We start from the raw sequence: 18174 nt of genomic DNA on the forward strand, positions 1-18174 counted from the left end.
TAGACGAGCTGAAGGCAGTCTTTATAGACGAGCTGAATTGAGTCTTTTTAGACCAGCTGAAGTGAGTAGTTATCGACGAGCTGTAGGGAGTCTTTATAGGCGAGCAGAAGGGAGTCTTTATAGACGAGCTGAAGGGAGTCTTTAACAAGTAAAAAAGCGTTAAGTTCGGCCGGGCCGAACTTTTCATACCCGCCACCATAAAATATTCTGAACTAAAATGGAATAATTAGTGTTCATTCCCCAACTTTAAGTGGGTACGTTAAAATGTCAGATAATGTACATAAAATGCTTCATTCGGGAGGCCCTTTTTTATGGTGTCTATATCTAACTATGTATGTTGACAATTTTTGGTGGGCTAGAAAATACCGAAAATCGGGAGGTACCGTTATATGGAGTTATAGCAAAACATGTTCCTATGTTCATAATTTTTTCGAATATAAGTTTTTTGGTCACTAAGAACCCTAAATATCAAATTATAGCTAATTCGGTCTAGAAATGTGACTTAAAACGTCAAAATACCTGAAATCGGGCGGTAACGTTATATGGGGGCTATTCCAAAACATGGACCTATGTCCACTAGTTTTGTTATATAAGTTTATTGACACTCAAGAACCCTAAATGTCAATTTATTGCTAAATCGGTCTGAAAATGTAGCTAAAAACGTCAAAATACCGTAAATCGTCAAAATACCGTTATATGGGAGCTATACCAAAACATGGACCTATGTCCACAACTTTTGTTATATAAGTTAATTGACACTTAAGAACCCTTAATGTCAAATTATAGCTAAATCGGTCTGAAAATGTAGCTAAAAACGTCAAAATACCGTAAATCGGGGGGTACCGTTATATGGGGGCTATACCAAAACGTGGACCTATGTCCACAACTTTTGTTATATAAGTTTATTGACACTTAGGAACCCTAAATTTCTAATTATAGCTACATCGGTCTGAAATTGTAGCTAAAAACGTCAAAATACCGTAAATCGGGGGGTACCGTTATATGGGGGCTATACCAGAACGTGGACATATGTCCACAAGTTTTGTTATATAAGTATATTGGCACTTAAGAACCCTAAATGTAAAATTTTAGCTAAATCGGTCAGAAAATGTAGCTAAAAACATCAAAATGCCGTAAATCGGGGGGTACCGTTATATGGGGGCTATACCAAAACGTGGACCGATATAGCCCATCATCGAACTTGACCTCCCTGCAAACAAAAGACGCATTTTCCCAAAACTTCAGCGTCCTATCTCCATTTTTGTGGATGCTAGAGTGATTACCACAGACGGACGGACGTGCACAGATCGACTCAGAATTTTACCCTGATCAAGAATATATATACTTTATAGGGTCGCAAATGAGTATTTCAATGCGTTACAAACGGAAAAACAAACTTAATATACCCTCCATACTATGGTGGAGGGTATAAAAACGAGCTGAAGAAAGTATTTATAAAAGAGCAAAAGGGAGTCTTTATAAACGAGCTAAAGGGAGTCCTTATAGACGAGCAGAAGGGAGTCTTTATAGACGAGCTGAGGGGAGTCTTTAAAATCGAGCTGAAGGAAGTCTTTATAGACGAGCTAAAGGGAGTCTTTATAGACGAGCTAAAGAGAGTCCTTATAGACGAGCTAAAGAGAGTCCTTATAGACGAGCTAAAGGGAGTCCTTATAGACTAGCTAAAGGAAGTCTTTATAGACGAGCTAAAGGGAGTCTTTATAGACGAGCTAAGGGGAGTCCTTATAGACGAGCGGAGTCTTTAAAATCGAGCTAAACGAAGTCTTTACAGACGAGCTGAAGGTCGTATTTACCGACGAGCTGAAGGGAGTCTTTATAGACGAGCTGAAGGGAGTCTTTATAGACGAGCTGAAGTGAGTGTTTATAGACGAGCTGAAGTGAGTGTTTATAGACGAGCTAAAGGGAGTCTGTATAGAGGAGCTAAAGGGAGTCTTTAAAAACAACCTGAAAGGATTCCTTAATAACGAGCTGAAGGAAGTCTTTATAGACGAGAAGAAGGGAGTCTTTATAGAGGAGCAGAAGGGAGTCTTTATAGACCAGCTGAACTGAGTCTTTATCGACAAGCTGTAAGGAGTCTTTATAGGCGAGCAGAAGGGAGTCTTTATAGACGAGCTGAAGGGAGTCTTTAAAAACGAGCTGAAGAAAGTCTTTATAGACGAGCTAAAGGGAGTCTTTATAGAAGAGCTAAAGGGAGTCTTTATAGACGAGCTGAACGTCGTTTTTATAGACGAGCTGAACGTCGTCTTTATAGACGAGCTGAAGGTTGTCTTTATAGACGAGCTGAAGGGAGTCTTTATAGACCATCTGAAGTGAGTTTTTCTAGACAAGCTGAAGGGAGTCTTTATAGACGAGCTGAAGGGAGTCTTTAAAAACGAGCTGAAGAAAGTCTTTATAGACGAGCTAAAGGGAGTCTTTATAGAAGAGCTAAAGGGAGTCTTTATAGACGAGCTGAACGTCGTTTTTATAGACGAGCTGAACGTCGTCTTTATAGACGAGCTGAAGGTTGTCTTTATAGACGAGCTGAACGTCGTCTTTATAGACAAGCTAAAGGTCATCTTTATAGACGAGCTGAAGGTCGTCTTTATAGACGAGATGAAGGGAGTCTTTATAGACCATCTGAAGTGAGTTTTTCTAGACAAGCTGAAGGGAGTCTTTATAGACGAGCTGAAGGGAGTCTTTATAGACCATCTGAAGTGAGTTTTTCTAGACAAGCTGTAGGGAGTCTTTATAGACGAGCTGAAGGGAGTCTTTATAGACCATCTGAAGTGAGTTTTTCTAGACAAGCTGAAGGGAGTCTTTATAGACGAGCTGAAGGTCGTCTTTATAGACGAGCTAAAGGTCGTCTTTATAGACGAGCTAAAGGTCGTCTTTATAGACGAGCTAAAGGTCGTCTTTATAGACGAGCTAAAGGTCGTCTTTATAGACGAGCTAAAGGTCGTCTTTATAGACGAGCTAAAGGTCGTCTTTATAGACGACCTAAAGGTCGTCTTTATAGACGAGCTAAAGGTCGTCTTTATAGACGACCTAAAGGTCGTCTTTATAGACGACCTAAAGGTCGTCTTTATAGACGACCTAAAGGTCGTCTTTGTAGACGAGCTAAAGGTCGTCTTTATAGACGACCTAAAGGTCGTCTTTATAGACGACCTAAAGGTCGTCTTTGTAGACGACCTAAAGGTCGTCTTTGTAGACGAGCTAAAGGTCGTCTTTATAGACGAGCTAAAGGTCGTCTTTATAGACGAGCTAAAGGTCGTCTTTATAGACGAGCTAAAGGTCGTCTTTATAGACGAGCTAAAGGTCGTCTTTATAGACGAGCTAAAGTTCGTCTTTATAGACGAGCTAAAGGTCGTCTTTATAGACGAGCTAAAGGTCGTCTTTATAGACGAGCTAAAGGTCGTCTTTATAGACGAGCTAAAGGTCGTCTTTATAGACGAGCTAAAGGTCGTCTTTAAAGAAGAGCTAAAGGTCGTCTTTATAGACGAGCTAAAGGTCGTCTTTATAGACGAGCTAAAGGTCGTCTTTATAGACGAGCTAAAGGTCGTCTTTATAGAGACTTCACCCAATCACCTATTCAGATAACTGCACAACCCTTTTGTAGCTCGAAGCTACAGTTGTTCGCTATAAACCTGCCAATCGAATACCCGAAGTCATAACAAATTTCCCAACAAAGTCCGTGGGGCTTGTGATGAATTTCGTCGTGCGAACCTAAGTGATCCCCAGAGTCGGGGAGATGATACTAGAAGTTAAAAGGTTGGTCAGTGAGCACAACCGGAATAATTGGCAAGATTTTCTGAAGAGTTGTAACATCCGATCCGAAATAAGTGAATTGTGGCAAACGGCAATAAGTCATTATCAAATCATAGGAAGAAGGAGGATAGAAAATCAGTAACGTGTGGCGAGCATACAGGAAGTGAAAGAGCGAAGAGAAATGTACTTTATCACATTAGATCTCTTCCTATCGAGGATGAACCACCACAATTTTCAATAGATGATGTTGCGTATGATATCAAGAACGCTAAGTCATCCAAAGCGTTGGACTCCATGGTAATTCTGAAACAGTTGGATATGCCGGGAGTTGATTATCTCACTAAAGTTCTCAACTTATCGCTATCCACCCACATCTTGCCAGATGTCTGGAAATGGGCAGGGTGGTACCGGTACTGAAGTCAGACAAAGTTGCTAGTTAAGATACATCTTACAGACTCCTTAGGTCATGTTTGCTCGATTAATTCAATTAATTAAAAAAAATTTCGCTTTAGTTGGCCGTAGCAAATACACCTGAGACTTTATTCCTCAACAGCAGCAGAAATATGCACCTATCCAGTTACCCATCATAAGCTTGGGTTTCGTAACCATTCCATAGCCGCTCATATCAGTGGGAGACTACAACAAGCCGAGCGATACAACAGTGTTGTTGGCGATCGACTTATCAAAAACCTTTGATCGTGACATTGAGCAGATAACCCTCCGGCCAAGTTTGAAACGTTGGATAATCAATTATATGTGTGATCGCCAGTCGTTAGTCGGAATTCAGGAACAAGAAATAGGAGCCACGTAAAGTGAAACAGGAAATTTCCAAAGGTGGGGTGATATCTCCGGAGCTGTTTATCATCTACCTCTCCTCTATTCCGGCCCCTCCAGATGGCATTGAGATCGTAACGTATGCGGACGATATTACGATCTTGGCGTCAGGTACCTTCTCTGATGTCATTTGTGAAAGGCTGAACACATATTTGACTCATCTTACAATCTTTTTCCACACGAGGAATATACAAATATCAGCCACTAAATCTACGTCCACTCTGTTCACCACATGGGCGCCAAAGGTGAGAACAGATTTGAATGTTATGGTCGATGGTAGCAGAATTCCGACCACAAACTATTCCCAAAATTCTAGGGGTCACATTTGACAGCTTGCTCAACTCGTCCGCCGATGACAAAGCTATCTGCTACAAGCTAAGATGTAGGAACAATGTCCTCAAGTCCCTAGCCTGCAGCAATTGGGGTGCTGATAAAGAAACCTTGCTGACCACATATTTTAAGCGTTAGGTCGGTTTGTGGTAAGCTATGCGGCCTCAGTTTGGTCCGCGAATAAAAGTGCAACGCGATGGAAAAATATTCAAACTTGTCAGAATGCCGCCCTGAGAACTGCAACAGGGTGCCTCCTGATGTCATAAGTGAAATGACTGCATAATGAGACCAAGATTCTTACAATACGACAACACAATGACTTGTCCTTGTTGCAGTACTTGCCCGGGTGTTACCGTGAGAGTCATTCTAATTAACATATGGGAGAACCATTGGATCGGCAAGCGTATCAGGTAGGTTTGAATAGCATTCACGCAGATACTATTGTGTGAATGTGGTACTCTGAGTACATCACCAATCTATCACAGCTGATTAACGGCAAGAATTGACCATGTCTTGCCAAAAGCACTTTAAATTACTTTCAGGATGATTCGACATATTTTAACTTAACTTTCCCCTTAATAAATTTGTAATTTTTAAATAATACCCAAATCGCTTCTAAAAATAAATGTTCCACATTTATATCGAACAAATAATTAAAATTTATTTTTCAGCTAATTATTTTTATTCAATTTAATTTGTCATTGAATTGGCAGCTATTGTTCCCAAAATGTGTGTGCCAAAATTCTACATACCGAAACAAGCAATTTTCACTGTAATAATTTAACATTGAATATTTTTGCAATGAATTCAATGGGCCTCATAAAACAATTAGAAACATTTTGCCGCATTTAAAAACAAAAGTACAATGATCTTTTGTCCAAAGACAACATCAATATTTGGCCAACTATCTGGCCACCAAAGCTTCTCTTCTTCCCACCATCCCGCATTGTTTGTTTGTCTGGTTGGCCAACAAAACACACTCTTGGTCTATGAACTCTCTCTTTCTTCCATCTCTCTCCACATTGGAATAAACTAATTTGCAATTTAATGGAAAAATATTTTCAACACCACTAATTAAAATGTTCGAAAATTATGACGTTGTAAGAAGCCATCCAATTTTTATGTTTGTAGTGAAATTTATGAAAAATTCATTTTTAAATATTTATTCAGTTTTATTTTTACATTGGTTAGCCATTTTCTGCGGTGGCAGCTGTATCGGCACTGAGCAAATTGTGTTTAACGCCTCTTGACTCGGCAAGACACAGCAATAAGGAAAATATTGAAAGATTTTGTTGCAACAACAAATGTAAACAAATAAAACATTTATTAGACATTTCGAAAAAAAAAATGTGTGGATGGGCGATAATGAGTAAGGGGATTCTTTAAAAACAAGCTACAACAGACGAGCTAAAAGGGGTCTTAATAGACTAGGGGGAGCAAGCCTTGATATATATAAGCTGAAAGAAGCCTATATAGATGAACGGAACGGCATCCTTACCAACGTGCTGACTACAGTTCAGACTTTTTTCTATAGAAAAACGTCAGACCTTTGGTCTGCGAAATTTTTTCTACTGAAAAAAATCAGACCTGTGGTCTGCGAATTTTTTTCTATATAAAAAAGTCAGACCTGTGGTCTGCGAATTTTTTTCTATAGAAAAAAAGTCAGACCTGTGGTCTGCGAATTTTTTTCTATAGAAAAAAAGTCAGACCTGTGGTCTGCGAATTTTTTTCTATAGAAAAAAAGTCAGACCTGTGGTCTGCGAATTTTTTTCTATAGAAAAAAGTCAGACCTGTGGTCTGCGAATTTTTTTCTATAGAAAAAAAGTCAGACCTGTGGTCTGCGAATTTTTTTCTATAGAAAAAAAGTCAGACCTGTGGTCTGCGAATTTTTTTCTATAGAAAAAAAGTCAGACCTGTGGTCTGCGAATTTTTTTCTATAGAAAAAAAGTCAGACCTGTGGTCTGCGAATTTTTTTCTATAGAAAAAAAGTCAGACCTGTGGTCTGCGAATTTTTTTCTATAGAAAAAAAGTCAGACCTGTGGTCTGCGAATTTTTTTCTATAGAAAAAAAGTCAGACCTGTGGTCTGCGAATTTTTTTCTATAGAAAAAAAGTCAGACCTGTGGTCTGCGAATTTTTTTCTATAGAAAAAAAGTCAGACCTGTGGTCTGCGAATTTTTTTCTATAGAAAAAAAGTCAGACCTGTGGTCTGCGAATTTTTTTCTATAGAAAAAAAGTCAGACCTGTGGTCTGCGAATTTTTTTCTATAGAAAAAAAGTCAGACCTGTGGTCTGCGAATTTTTTTCTATAGAAAAAAAGTCAGACCTGTGGTCTGCGAATTTTTTTCTATAGAAAAAAAGTCAGACCTGTGGTCTGCGAATTTTTTTCTATAGAAAAAAAGTCTGACCTGTGGTCTGCGAATTTTTTTCTATAGAAAAAAAGTCAGACCTGTGGTCTGCGAATTTTTTTCTATAGAAAAAAGTCAGACCTGTGGTCTGCGAATTTTTTTCTATAGAAAAAAAGTCAGACCTGTGGTCTGCGAATTTTTTTCTATAGAAAAAAAGTCAGACCTGTGGTCTGCGAATTTTTTTCTATAGAAAAAAAGTCAGACCTGTGGTCTGCGAATTTTTTTCTATAGAAAAAAAGTCAGACCTGTGGTCTGAGAATTTTTTTCTATAGAAAAAAGTCAGACCTGTGTCTGCGAATTTTTTTCTATAGAAAAAAGTCAGACCTGTGGTCTGCGAATTTTTTTCTATAGAAAAAAAGTCCGACCTGTGGTCTGCGAATTTTTTTCTATAGAAAAAAAGTCAGACCTGTGGCCTGCGAATTTTTTTCTATAGAAAAAAAGTCAGACCTGTGGCCTGCGAATTTTTTTCATTAGAAAAAAGGTCAGACCTGTGGTCTGCTAATTTTTTTCTATAGAAAAAAAGTCAGACCTGTGGTCTGCGAATTTTTTTCTATAGAAAAAAAGTCAGACCTGTGGTCTGCGAATTTTTTTCTATAGAAAAAAAGTCAGAGAAAAAAAGTCAGACCTGTGGCCTGCGAATTTTTTTCTATAGAAAAAAAGTCAGACCTGTGGTCTGCTAATTTTTTTCTATAGAAAAAAAGTCAGACCTGTGGTCTGCGAATTTTTTTCTATAGAAAAAAAGTCAGACCTGTGGTCTGCGAATTTTTTTCTATAGAAAAAAAGTCAGACCTGTGGTCTGCGAATTTTTTTCTATAGAAAAAAAGTCAGACCTGTGGTCTGCGAATTTTTTTCTATAGAAAAAAAGTCAGACCTGTGGTCTGCGAATTTTTTTCTATAGAAAAAAAGTCAGACCTGTGGTCTGCGAATTTTTTTCTATAGAAAAAAAGTCAGACCTGTGGTCTGCGAATTTTTTTCTATAGAAAAAAAGTCAGACCTGTGGTCTGCGAATTTTTTTCTATAGAAAAAAAGTCAGACCTGTGGTCTGCGAATTTTTTTCTATAGAAAAAAAGTCAGACCTGTGGTCTGCGAATTTTTTTCTATAGAAAAAAAGTCAGACCTGTGGTCTGCGAATTTTTTTCTATAGAAAAAAAGTCAGACCTGTGGTCTGCGAATTTTTTTCTATAGAAAAAAAGTCAGACCTGTGGTCTGCGAATTTTTTTCTATAGAAAAAAAGTCAGACCTGTGGTCTGCGAATTTTTTTCTATAGAAAAAAAGTCAGACCTGTGGTCTGCGAATTTTTTTCTATAAAAAAAAAGTCAGACCTGTGGTCTGCGAATTTTTTTCTAAAGAAAAAAAGTCAGACCTGTGGTCTGCGAATTTTTTTCTAAAGAAAAAAAGTCAGACCTGTGGTCTGCGAATTTTTTTCTAAAGAAAAAAAGTCAGACCTGTGGTCTGCGAATTTTTTTCTATAGAAAAAAAGTCAGACCTGTGGTCTGCGAATTTTTTTCTATAGAAAAAAAGTCAGACCTGTGGTCTGCGAATTTTTTTCTATAGAAAAAAAGTCAGACCTGTGGACTGCGAATTTTTTTCTATTGAAAAAAAGTCAGACCTGTGGTCTGCGAATTTTTTTCTATAGAAAAAAAGTCAGACCTGTGGTCTGCGAATTTTTTTCTATAGAAAAAAAGTCAGACCTGTGGTCTGCGAATTTTTTTCTATAGAAAAAAAGTCAGACCTGTGGTCTGCGAATTTTTTTCTATAGAAAAAAAGTCAGACCTGTGGTCTGCGAATTTTTTTCTATAGAAAAAAAGTCAGACCTGTGGTCTGCGAATTTTTTTTTATAGAAAAAAAGTCAGACCTGTGGTCTGCGAATTTTTTTCTATAGAAAAAAAGTCAGACCTGTGGTCTGCGAATTTTTTTCTATAGAAAAAAAGTCAGACCTGTGGTCTGCGAATTTTTTTCTATAGAAAAAAAGTCAGACCTGTGGTCTGCGAATTTTTTTCTATAGAAAAAAAGTCAGACCTGTGGTCTGCGAATTTTTTTCTATAGAAAAAAAGTCAGACCTGTGGTCTGCGAATTTTTTTCTATAGAAAAAAAGTCAGACCTGTGGTCTGCGAATTTTTTTCTATAGAAAAAAAGTCAGACCTGTGGTCTGCGAATTTTTTTCTATAGAAAAAAAGTCAGACCTGTGGTCTGCGAATTTTTTTCTATAGAAAAAAAGTCAGACCTGTGGTCTGCGAATTTTTTTCTATAGAAAAAAAGTCAGACCTGTGGTCTGCGAATTTTTTTCTATAGAAAAAAAGTCAGACCTGTGGTCTGCGAATTTTTTTCTATAGAAAAAAAGTCAGACCTGTGGTCTGCGAATTTTTTTCTATAGAAAAAAAGTCAGACCTGTGGTCTGCGAATTTTTTTCTATAGAAAAAAAGTCAGACCTGTGGTCTGCGAATTTTTTTCTATAGAAAAAAAGTCAGACCTGTGGTCTGCGAATTTTTTTCTATAGAAAAAAAGTCAGACCTGTGGTCTGCGAATTTTTTTCTATAGAAAAAAAGTCAGACCTGTGGTCTGCGAATTTTTTTCTATAGAAAAAAAGTCAGACCTGTGGTCTGCGAATTTTTTTCTATAGAAAAAAAGTCAGACCTGTGGTCTGCGAATTTTTTTCTATAGAAAAAAAGTCAGACCTGTGGTCTGCGAATTTTTTTCTATAGAAAAAAAGTCAGACCTGTGGTCTGCGAATTTTTTTCTATAGAAAAAAAGTCAGACCTGTGGTCTGCGAATTTTTTTCTATAGAAAAAAAGTCAGACCTGTGGTCTGCGAATTTTTTTCTATAGAAAAAAAGTCAGACCTGTGGTCTGCGAATTTTTTTCTATAGAAAAAAAGTCAGACCTGTGGTCTGCGAATTTTTTTCTATAGAAAAAAAGTCAGACCTGTGGTCTGCGAATTTTTTTCTATAGAAAAAAAGTCAGACCTGTGGTCTGCGAATTTTTTTCTATAGAAAAAAAGTCAGACCTGTGGTCTGCGAATTTTTTTCTATAGAAAAAAAGTCAGACCTGTGGTCTGCGAATTTTTTTCTATAGAAAAAAAGTCAGACCTGTGGTCTGCGAATTTTTTTCTATAGAAAAAAAGTCAGACCTGTGGTCTGCGAATTTTTTTCTATAGAAAAAAAGTCAGACCTGTGGTCTGCGAATTTTTTTCTATAGAAAAAAAGTCAGACCTGTGGTCTGCGAATTTTTTTCTATAGAAAAAAAGTCAGACCTGTGGTCTGCGAATTTTTTTCTATAGAAAAAAAGTCAGACCTGTGGTCTGCGAATTTTTTTCTATAGAAAAAAAGTCAGACCTGTGGTCTGCGAATTTTTTTCTATAGAAAAAAAGTCAGACCTGTGGTCTGCGAATTTTTTTCTATAGAAAAAAAGTCAGACCTGTGGTCTGCGAATTTTTTTCTATAGAAAAAAAGTCAGACCTGTGGTCTGCGAATTTTTTTCTATAGAAAAAAAGTCAGACCTGTGGTCTGCGAATTTTTTTCTATAGAAAAAAAGTCAGACCTGTGGTCTGCGAATTTTTTTCTATAGAAAAAAAGTCAGACCTGTGGTCTGCGAATTTTTTTCTATAGAAAAAAAGTCAGACCTGTGGTCTGCGAATTTTTTTCTATAGAAAAAAAGTCAGACCTGTGGTCTGCGAATTTTTTTCTATAGAAAAAAAGTCAGACCTGTGGTCTGCGAATTTTTTTCTATAGAAAAAAAGTCAGACCTGTGGTCTGCGAATTTTTTTCTATAGAAAAAAAGTCAGACCTGTGGTCTGCGAATTTTTTTCTATAGAAAAAAAGTCAGACCTGTGGTCTGCGAATTTTTTTCTATAGAAAAAAAGTCAGACCTGTGGTCTGCGAATTTTTTTCTATAGAAAAAAAGTCAGACCTGTGGTCTGCGAATTTTTTTCTATAGAAAAAAAGTCAGACCTGTGGTCTGCGAATTTTTTTCTATAGAAAAAAAGTCAGACCTGTGGTCTGCGAATTTTTTTCTATAGAAAAAAATTCGCAGAAAAAAAGTCAGACCTGTGGTCTGCGAATTTTTTTCTATAGAAAAAAAGTCAGACCTGTGGTCTGCGAATTTTTTTCTATAGAAAAAAAGTCAGACCTGTGGTCTGCGAATTTTTTTCTATAGAAAAAAAGTCAGACCTGTGGTCTGCGAATTTTTTTCTATAAAAAAAAAGTCAGACCTGTGGTCTGCGAATTTTTTTCTAAAGAAAAAAAGTCAGACCTGTGGTCTGCGAATTTTTTTCTAAAGAAAAAAAGTCAGACCTGTGGTCTGCGAATTTTTTTCTAAAGAAAAAAAGTCAGACCTGTGGTCTGCGAATTTTTTTCTATAGAAAAAAAGTCAGACCTGTGGTCTGCGAATTTTTTTCTATAGAAAAAAAGTCAGACCTGTGGACTGCGAATTTTTTTCTATTGAAAAAAAGTCAGACCTGTGGACTGCGAATTTTTTTCTATTGAAAAAAAGTCAGACCTGTGGTCTGCGAATTTTTTTCTATAGAAAAAAAGTCAGACCTGTGGTCTGCGAATTTTTTTCTATAGAAAAAAAGTCAGACCTGTGGTCTGCGAATTTTTTTCTATAGAAAAAAAGTCAGACCTGTGGTCTGCGAATTTTTTTCTATAGAAAAAAAGTCAGACCTGTGGTCTGCGAATTTTTTTCTATAGAAAAAAAGTCAGACCTGTGGTCTGCGAATTTTTTTTTATAGAAAAAAAGTCAGACCTGTGGTCTGCGAATTTTTTTCTATAGAAAAAAAGTCAGACCTGTGGTCTGCGAATTTTTTTCTATAGAAAAAAAGTCAGACCTGTGGTCTGCGAATTTTTTTCTATAGAAAAAAAGTCAGACCTGTGGTCTGCGAATTTTTTTCTATAGAAAAAAAGTCAGACCTGTGGTCTGCGAATTTTTTTCTATAGAAAAAAAGTCAGACCTGTGGTCTGCGAATTTTTTTCTATAGAAAAAAAGTCAGACCTGTGGTCTGCGAATTTTTTTCTATAGAAAAAAAGTCAGACCTGTGGTCTGCGAATTTTTTTCTATAGAAAAAAAGTCAGACCTGTGGTCTGCGAATTTTTTTCTATAGAAAAAAAGTCAGACCTGTGGTCTGCGAATTTTTTTCTATAGAAAAAAAGTCAGACCTGTGGTCTGCGAATTTTTTTCTATAGAAAAAAAGTCAGACCTGTGGTCTGCGAATTTTTTTCTATAGAAAAAAAGTCAGACCTGTGGTCTGCGAATTTTTTTCTATAGAAAAAAAGTCAGACCTGTGGTCTGCGAATTTTTTTCTATAGAAAAAAAGTCAGACCTGTGGTCTGCGAATTTTTTTCTATAGAAAAAAAGTCAGACCTGTGGTCTGCGAATTTTTTTCTATAGAAAAAAAGTCAGACCTGTGGTCTGCGAATTTTTTTCTATAGAAAAAAAGTCAGACCTGTGGTCTGCGAATTTTTTTCTATAGAAAAAAAGTCAGACCTGTGGTCTGCGAATTTTTTTCTATAGAAAAAAAGTCAGACCTGTGGTCTGCGAATTTTTTTCTATAGAAAAAAAGTCAGACCTGTGGTCTGCGAATTTTTTTCTATAGAAAAAAAGTCAGACCTGTGGTCTGCGAATTTTTTTCTATAGAAAAAAAGTCAGACCTGTGGTCTGCGAATTTTTTTCTATAGAAAAAAAGTCAGACCTGTGGTCTGCGAATTTTTTTCTATAGAAAAAAAGTCAGACCTGTGGTCTGCGAATTTTTTTCTATAGAAAAAAAGTCAGACCTGTGGTCTGCGAATTTTTTTCTATAGAAAAAAAGTCAGACCTGTGGTCTGCGAATTTTTTTCTATAGAAAAAAGTCAGACCTGTGGTCTGCGAATTTTTTTCTATAGAAAAAAAGTCAGACCTGTGGTCTGCGAATTTTTTTCTATAGAAAAAAAGTCAGACCTGTGGTCTGCGAATTTTTTTCTATAGAAAAAAAGTCAGACCTGTGGTCTGCGAATTTTTTTCTATAGAAAAAAAGTCAGACCTGTGGTCTGCGAATTTTTTTCTATAGAAAAAAAGTCAGACCTGTGGTCTGCGAATTTTTTTCTATAGAAAAAAAGTCAGACCTGTGGTCTGCGAATTTTTTTCTATAGAAAAAAAGTCAGACCTGTGGTCTGCGAATTTTTTTCTATAGAAAAAAAGTCAGACCTGTGGTCTGCGAATTTTTTTCTATAGAAAAAAAGTCAGACCTGTGGTCTGCGAATTTTTTTCTATAGAAAAAAAGTCAGACCTGTGGTCTGCGAATTTTTTTCTATAGAAAAAAAGTCAGACCTGTGGTCTGCGAATTTTTTTCTATAGAAAAAAAGTCAGACCTGTGGTCTGCGAATTTTTTTCTATAGAAAAAAAGTCAGACCTGTGGTCTGCGAATTTTTTTCTATAGAAAAAAAGTCAGACCTGTGGTCTGCGAATTTTTTTCTATAGAAAAAAAGTCAGACCTGTGGTCTGCGAATTTTTTTCTATAGAAAAAAAGTCAGACCTGTGGTCTGCGAATTTTTTTCTATAGAAAAAAAGTCAGACCTGTGGTCTGCGAATTTTTTTCTATAGAAAAAAAGTCAGACCTGTGGTCTGCGAATTTTTTTCTATAGAAAAAAAGTCAGACCTGTGGTCTGCGAATTTTTTTCTATAGAAAAAAAGTCAGACCTGTGGTCTGCGAATTTTTTTCTATAGAAAAAAAGTCAGACCTGTGGTCTGCGAATTTTTTTCTATAGAAAAAAAGTCAGACCTGTGGTCTGCGAATTTTTTTCTATAGAAAAAAAGTCAGACCTGTGTTCTGCGAATTTTTTTCTATAGAAAAAAAGTCAGACCTGTGGTCTGCTAATTTTTTTCTATAGAAAAAAAGTCAGTCCTGTGGTCTGCGAATTTTTTTCTATAGAAAAAAAGGTCAGACCTGTGGTCTGCGAATTTTTTTCTATAGAAAAAAAGTCAGACCTGTGGTCAGCAAATTTTTTACTATAGAAAAAAAGTCAGACCTGTGGTCTGACAGGAGAAAATCCACGATGTTTAATGACATTTAAATACTTACCTTTGCGCATCTTTGCCATAAAGCCTTTTGTCCTACAAAATTTTCGCAACAATTCACCCCCGTTATTGTTGTTTTTCCTCTTCCAAGCACTTATTTAATAGTTTATTTATTTAGTTAAAATTTTCTGCAGAGGCAACAACGTCACGTTTACTAATTCACTACCCTTTTAATACTGCACTTTAGTAACGATGAAAAATTTTTCCAAAATTAATTTGCACGTGTTTGTGTGCGTTCGCATATCGCAACATACGTGAGTGTATCGTTTCGTACTTACTTGCAGTGCACAAAAAAGCCCGTTGCAAATTTCACTGCACCAAAAAAGTTGATTGTTTTTCGGTGGCTTTACTTGTTGATTGTTCTGAGAGCTGTAGAGAACTAATAAAAAATTCATTAATTTCAGCGCCCTACGGTATGCTATGACCAAAACACTTTGGCACACACACTACACATATTACGATGGGAGAAAGTTAACGTACTCAAACACATGCGGATGCATTCGTACATACACTCACACACACACACACATCTCCAAACAAAACACTTTCAATTATATAGCTTGGAAAGCCGAAAAGATAGGCATGTTGATAGCGTCGCTAACGAGGTCGAACGCGCACGCACACACACATATACAACCAACCACTCATGTTTAATATGTGTGCCGTGAAAACAACTAACGTTGCTCTAAGCCTGTTGAAATATTGGCACCCACGTTCTCACGCATTCCATACCCACAAACAACGCACACAACTATTTATTAACCTTTTCCCCATGGGGCTGAAACAAAGTGTCAGGAATGGAGTAACTGGAAATTCCATGACATTGCCCTGACAACATTGGCTCACTTTCTGCATTCATCATCTAATTTATATGATGATGCCGGCGATGATGCGTGAACATCGGACTGTGTCAGTGGAAACAACAACATCAACTAATTTATCATGATGACCCTTAATCCGGTAAATATGTAGCGAATTTGCAAAGGCGTTAGTGTTAATTAATGTAGAGCAAAATGATTTAACTTTTTGAAAAAATCGGGTTATATTCACCGACAAAAGACTACCTCTTGAGGTGGTCTTCTATAGACAACAGAAGTGCTTTTGTGGTCTTCTATAGACATTTGAAGTCTTGAAGTCTTCTATAGATAACAGAAGACCACTTGAAGCCTTCTATACACAACAGAAAACCTCTTGAGGTCTTCTATAGATAACATAAGGCCTCTTAAAGTCTTCTATAGACAACAAAAGACCTCTTGTGGTATTCTATAGACAATAGACGACCTCTTGAGGTCTTCTATACACAACAGAAAACCTCTTGAGGTTTTCTATAGACAACAGAAGACTTCTAAAGGCCTTCTATAGACACCATAAAATCTCCTGAAGTCTTCTATTGACAACAGAAGACCTCTTAATAGACAACATAAGACCTAGACAACAGAAGACCTATTGAGGTCTTCTATGGACAAGAGAAGACTTGTTACACATAGGACCTCCTGTAGTCTTCTATTAATAACAGAATTATTGAAGTATTCTATAGACTACAAAAGACCTCCTGAAGTTGTATATAGACAGCTGAATACCTCTTGAGGTCTCCTATAGACAAGCGAAGACCTATTGAAGTCTTCTTCAGACAACAAAATAACTTTGGAGGTTTTCTGTGGATAATAAAATACCTATTGTGGTCTTCAATAGACAACAGAAGATCTCTTGAGGTCATCTATGGACAAGAGAAAACTTCTTGAGGTCTTATATGGACAAGAGAAGACCTCTTGAGGTCTTCTATGGACAAGGGAAGACCTCTTGAGGTCTTCTATAGACAACAGAAGACTTCGTGAAGTCTTCTATAGACAACCAAATACCTCCTGAGGTGTTATATGGTCAAGAGAAGACATCGATAGGTCCTCTATAGACAACAGAAGACCTTTTGATGTCTTCTATGGACAACAAACGACTTCTTATGGTCTTCTATGGACAAGAGAAGACCTCCTGAGGACTTCTATAGGCAACATAAGACCTCTTGAAATCCTCTGAAGGGAAGACAAGTCCTCTTGAGATCTTCTAAAAGAAACAAATGTCGTCTTGCTATCTACGATATACAACAGAAGAACTCTTTAGGTATTCTCTAGACAACAGGAGACCTCGTAAAGTCTTCTATAAACAACAAAATACCTCTTGAGGTCTTTTATGGACAAGAGAAGACCTCCTGAGGTCTTCAATGGACAGCATAAGAGCTCTTGAGGTCTTCTATAGACAACAGAAGACCTTTTGAAGTCTTCTACAGACAACGGAAAACTTCTTGAAGTCTTCCATAGACGAAGGTCATCTATGGACAAGAGAATACCTCCTGAGGTATTCTATAGACAACAGAATACCACTTAAGGTCCTCTATAGGCAACAGAAGACGTCTTGAGGTCTTCTATGGACAACAGAAGACCTCTTGAGGTCTTCTATGGACTAGAGAAGACCTCTTGAGGTTTTCTGTAGACAACAGAAGACCTCTTGAGGTCTTCTATGGACAAGAGAATACCTCCTGAGGTATTCTATGGACAACAGAAGACCTCTTGAAGTCTTCTATATACAGGAGAAGACCTCTTGAGGTCTTCTATGGACAACGGAAGACTTCTTGAGGTCTTCTATGGACAACGGAAGACCTCTTGAGGTCTTCTATGGACAAGAGAAGATCTCTTGAGGTCTTCTATTGACAAGAGAAGACCCCGTGAGGAGTTCTATATACAAAATAAGACCTCTAGAAGTCTTCTATGGACAAGAGAAGATCTCTTGAGATCTTCTATGGACAAAAGAAGACCTCTTGAAGGCCTCTATGGACAAGAGAAGATCTCTTGAGATCTTCTATGGACAAAAGAAGACCTCTTGAGGTCTTTTGTGAACAAGAGAACACCTCCTGAGGTATTCTATAGACAACAGAAGACCTCTTGAGGTCTTATATGGACAACAGAAGACCTCTTGAGGTCTTCTATGGCAACAGAAGACCTCTTGAGGTCTTCTATGGACAACAGAAGACTTCCTGAGGTATTCGATAGACAACAGAAGACTTCCTGAGGTATTCGATAGACAACAAAAGATTTCTTGTGGTCTTCAATAGACAAAAGAAGATCTTTTGAGGTATTCTATGGACCAGAGAAGACTGCTTGAGGTCTTCTAAGGACAAGAGAAGACCTCTTGAGGTCTTCTATGGACAAGAGAAGACCTCTTGAGGAAAAGAGAAGACCTCGGGAGAAGACCTCTTGAGGTCTTCTATGGACAAGAGAAGAAGTTCTTCTATAGACAACAGAAGACCTCTTTAGGACAAGAGAATACCTCGGGAGAAGACCACTTGAGGTCTTCTATGGAGAAGAGAAGAAGGTCTTCTTTAGACAACAGAAGACCTCTTGAGATCTTCTATAGACAACAGGAGACCTCTTGATGTCTTCTATGGACAACAAAAGACTTCTTGTGGTCTTCTATGGACAAGAGAAGACCTCCTGAGGACTTATATAGACAACACAAGACCTTTTGAGGTCTTCTATAGACAACCAAAAACCGCTTGTGGTCTTCTATGGACAAGAGAAAACCTCCTCAGGACTTCTACAGGCAACATAAAATCTCTTGAAATCCACTGAAGGCAACACAAGTCCTCTTGAGGTCTTCTAAAGGAAACAAATGTCGCCTTGCTATCTACGATAGACAAGAGAAGAACTCTTTAGGTATTCTCTAGACAACAGAAGATCTCTTGAAGTCTTCTGTAAACAACAAAATACCTCTTGGGGTCTTTTATGGACAAGAGAAGACCTACTGAGGTC

General features: G+C 37.3%; 1 protein-coding gene across 2 annotated transcripts in view; it reads right to left on the minus strand.

The window, feature by feature from the left end:
- TyrRII (Tyramine receptor II) overlaps window positions 1–18174 on the minus strand; it is a 148511-nt gene that overhangs the window by 105289 nt on the left and 25048 nt on the right. Inside the window, exon 1 of one of the 2 annotated variants that reach the window (XM_073975426.1) lies at window positions 14379–14557. The exons of the other annotated variant lie outside the window; for it this stretch is intronic. The gene's annotated coding sequence lies outside the window, so the exon portion shown is untranslated. Of the gene's footprint in view, window positions 1–14378; window positions 14558–18174 lie in introns of those variants that run through there. 2 annotated transcript variants of the gene reach the window in all.

The sequence above is a fragment of the Musca autumnalis genome, unplaced genomic scaffold (genome assembly GCF_047663935.1).
Source record: "Musca autumnalis isolate F117 unplaced genomic scaffold, ASM4766393v1 scaffold_1, whole genome shotgun sequence".
Classification (NCBI taxonomy): domain Eukaryota; kingdom Metazoa; phylum Arthropoda; class Insecta; order Diptera; family Muscidae; genus Musca; species Musca autumnalis.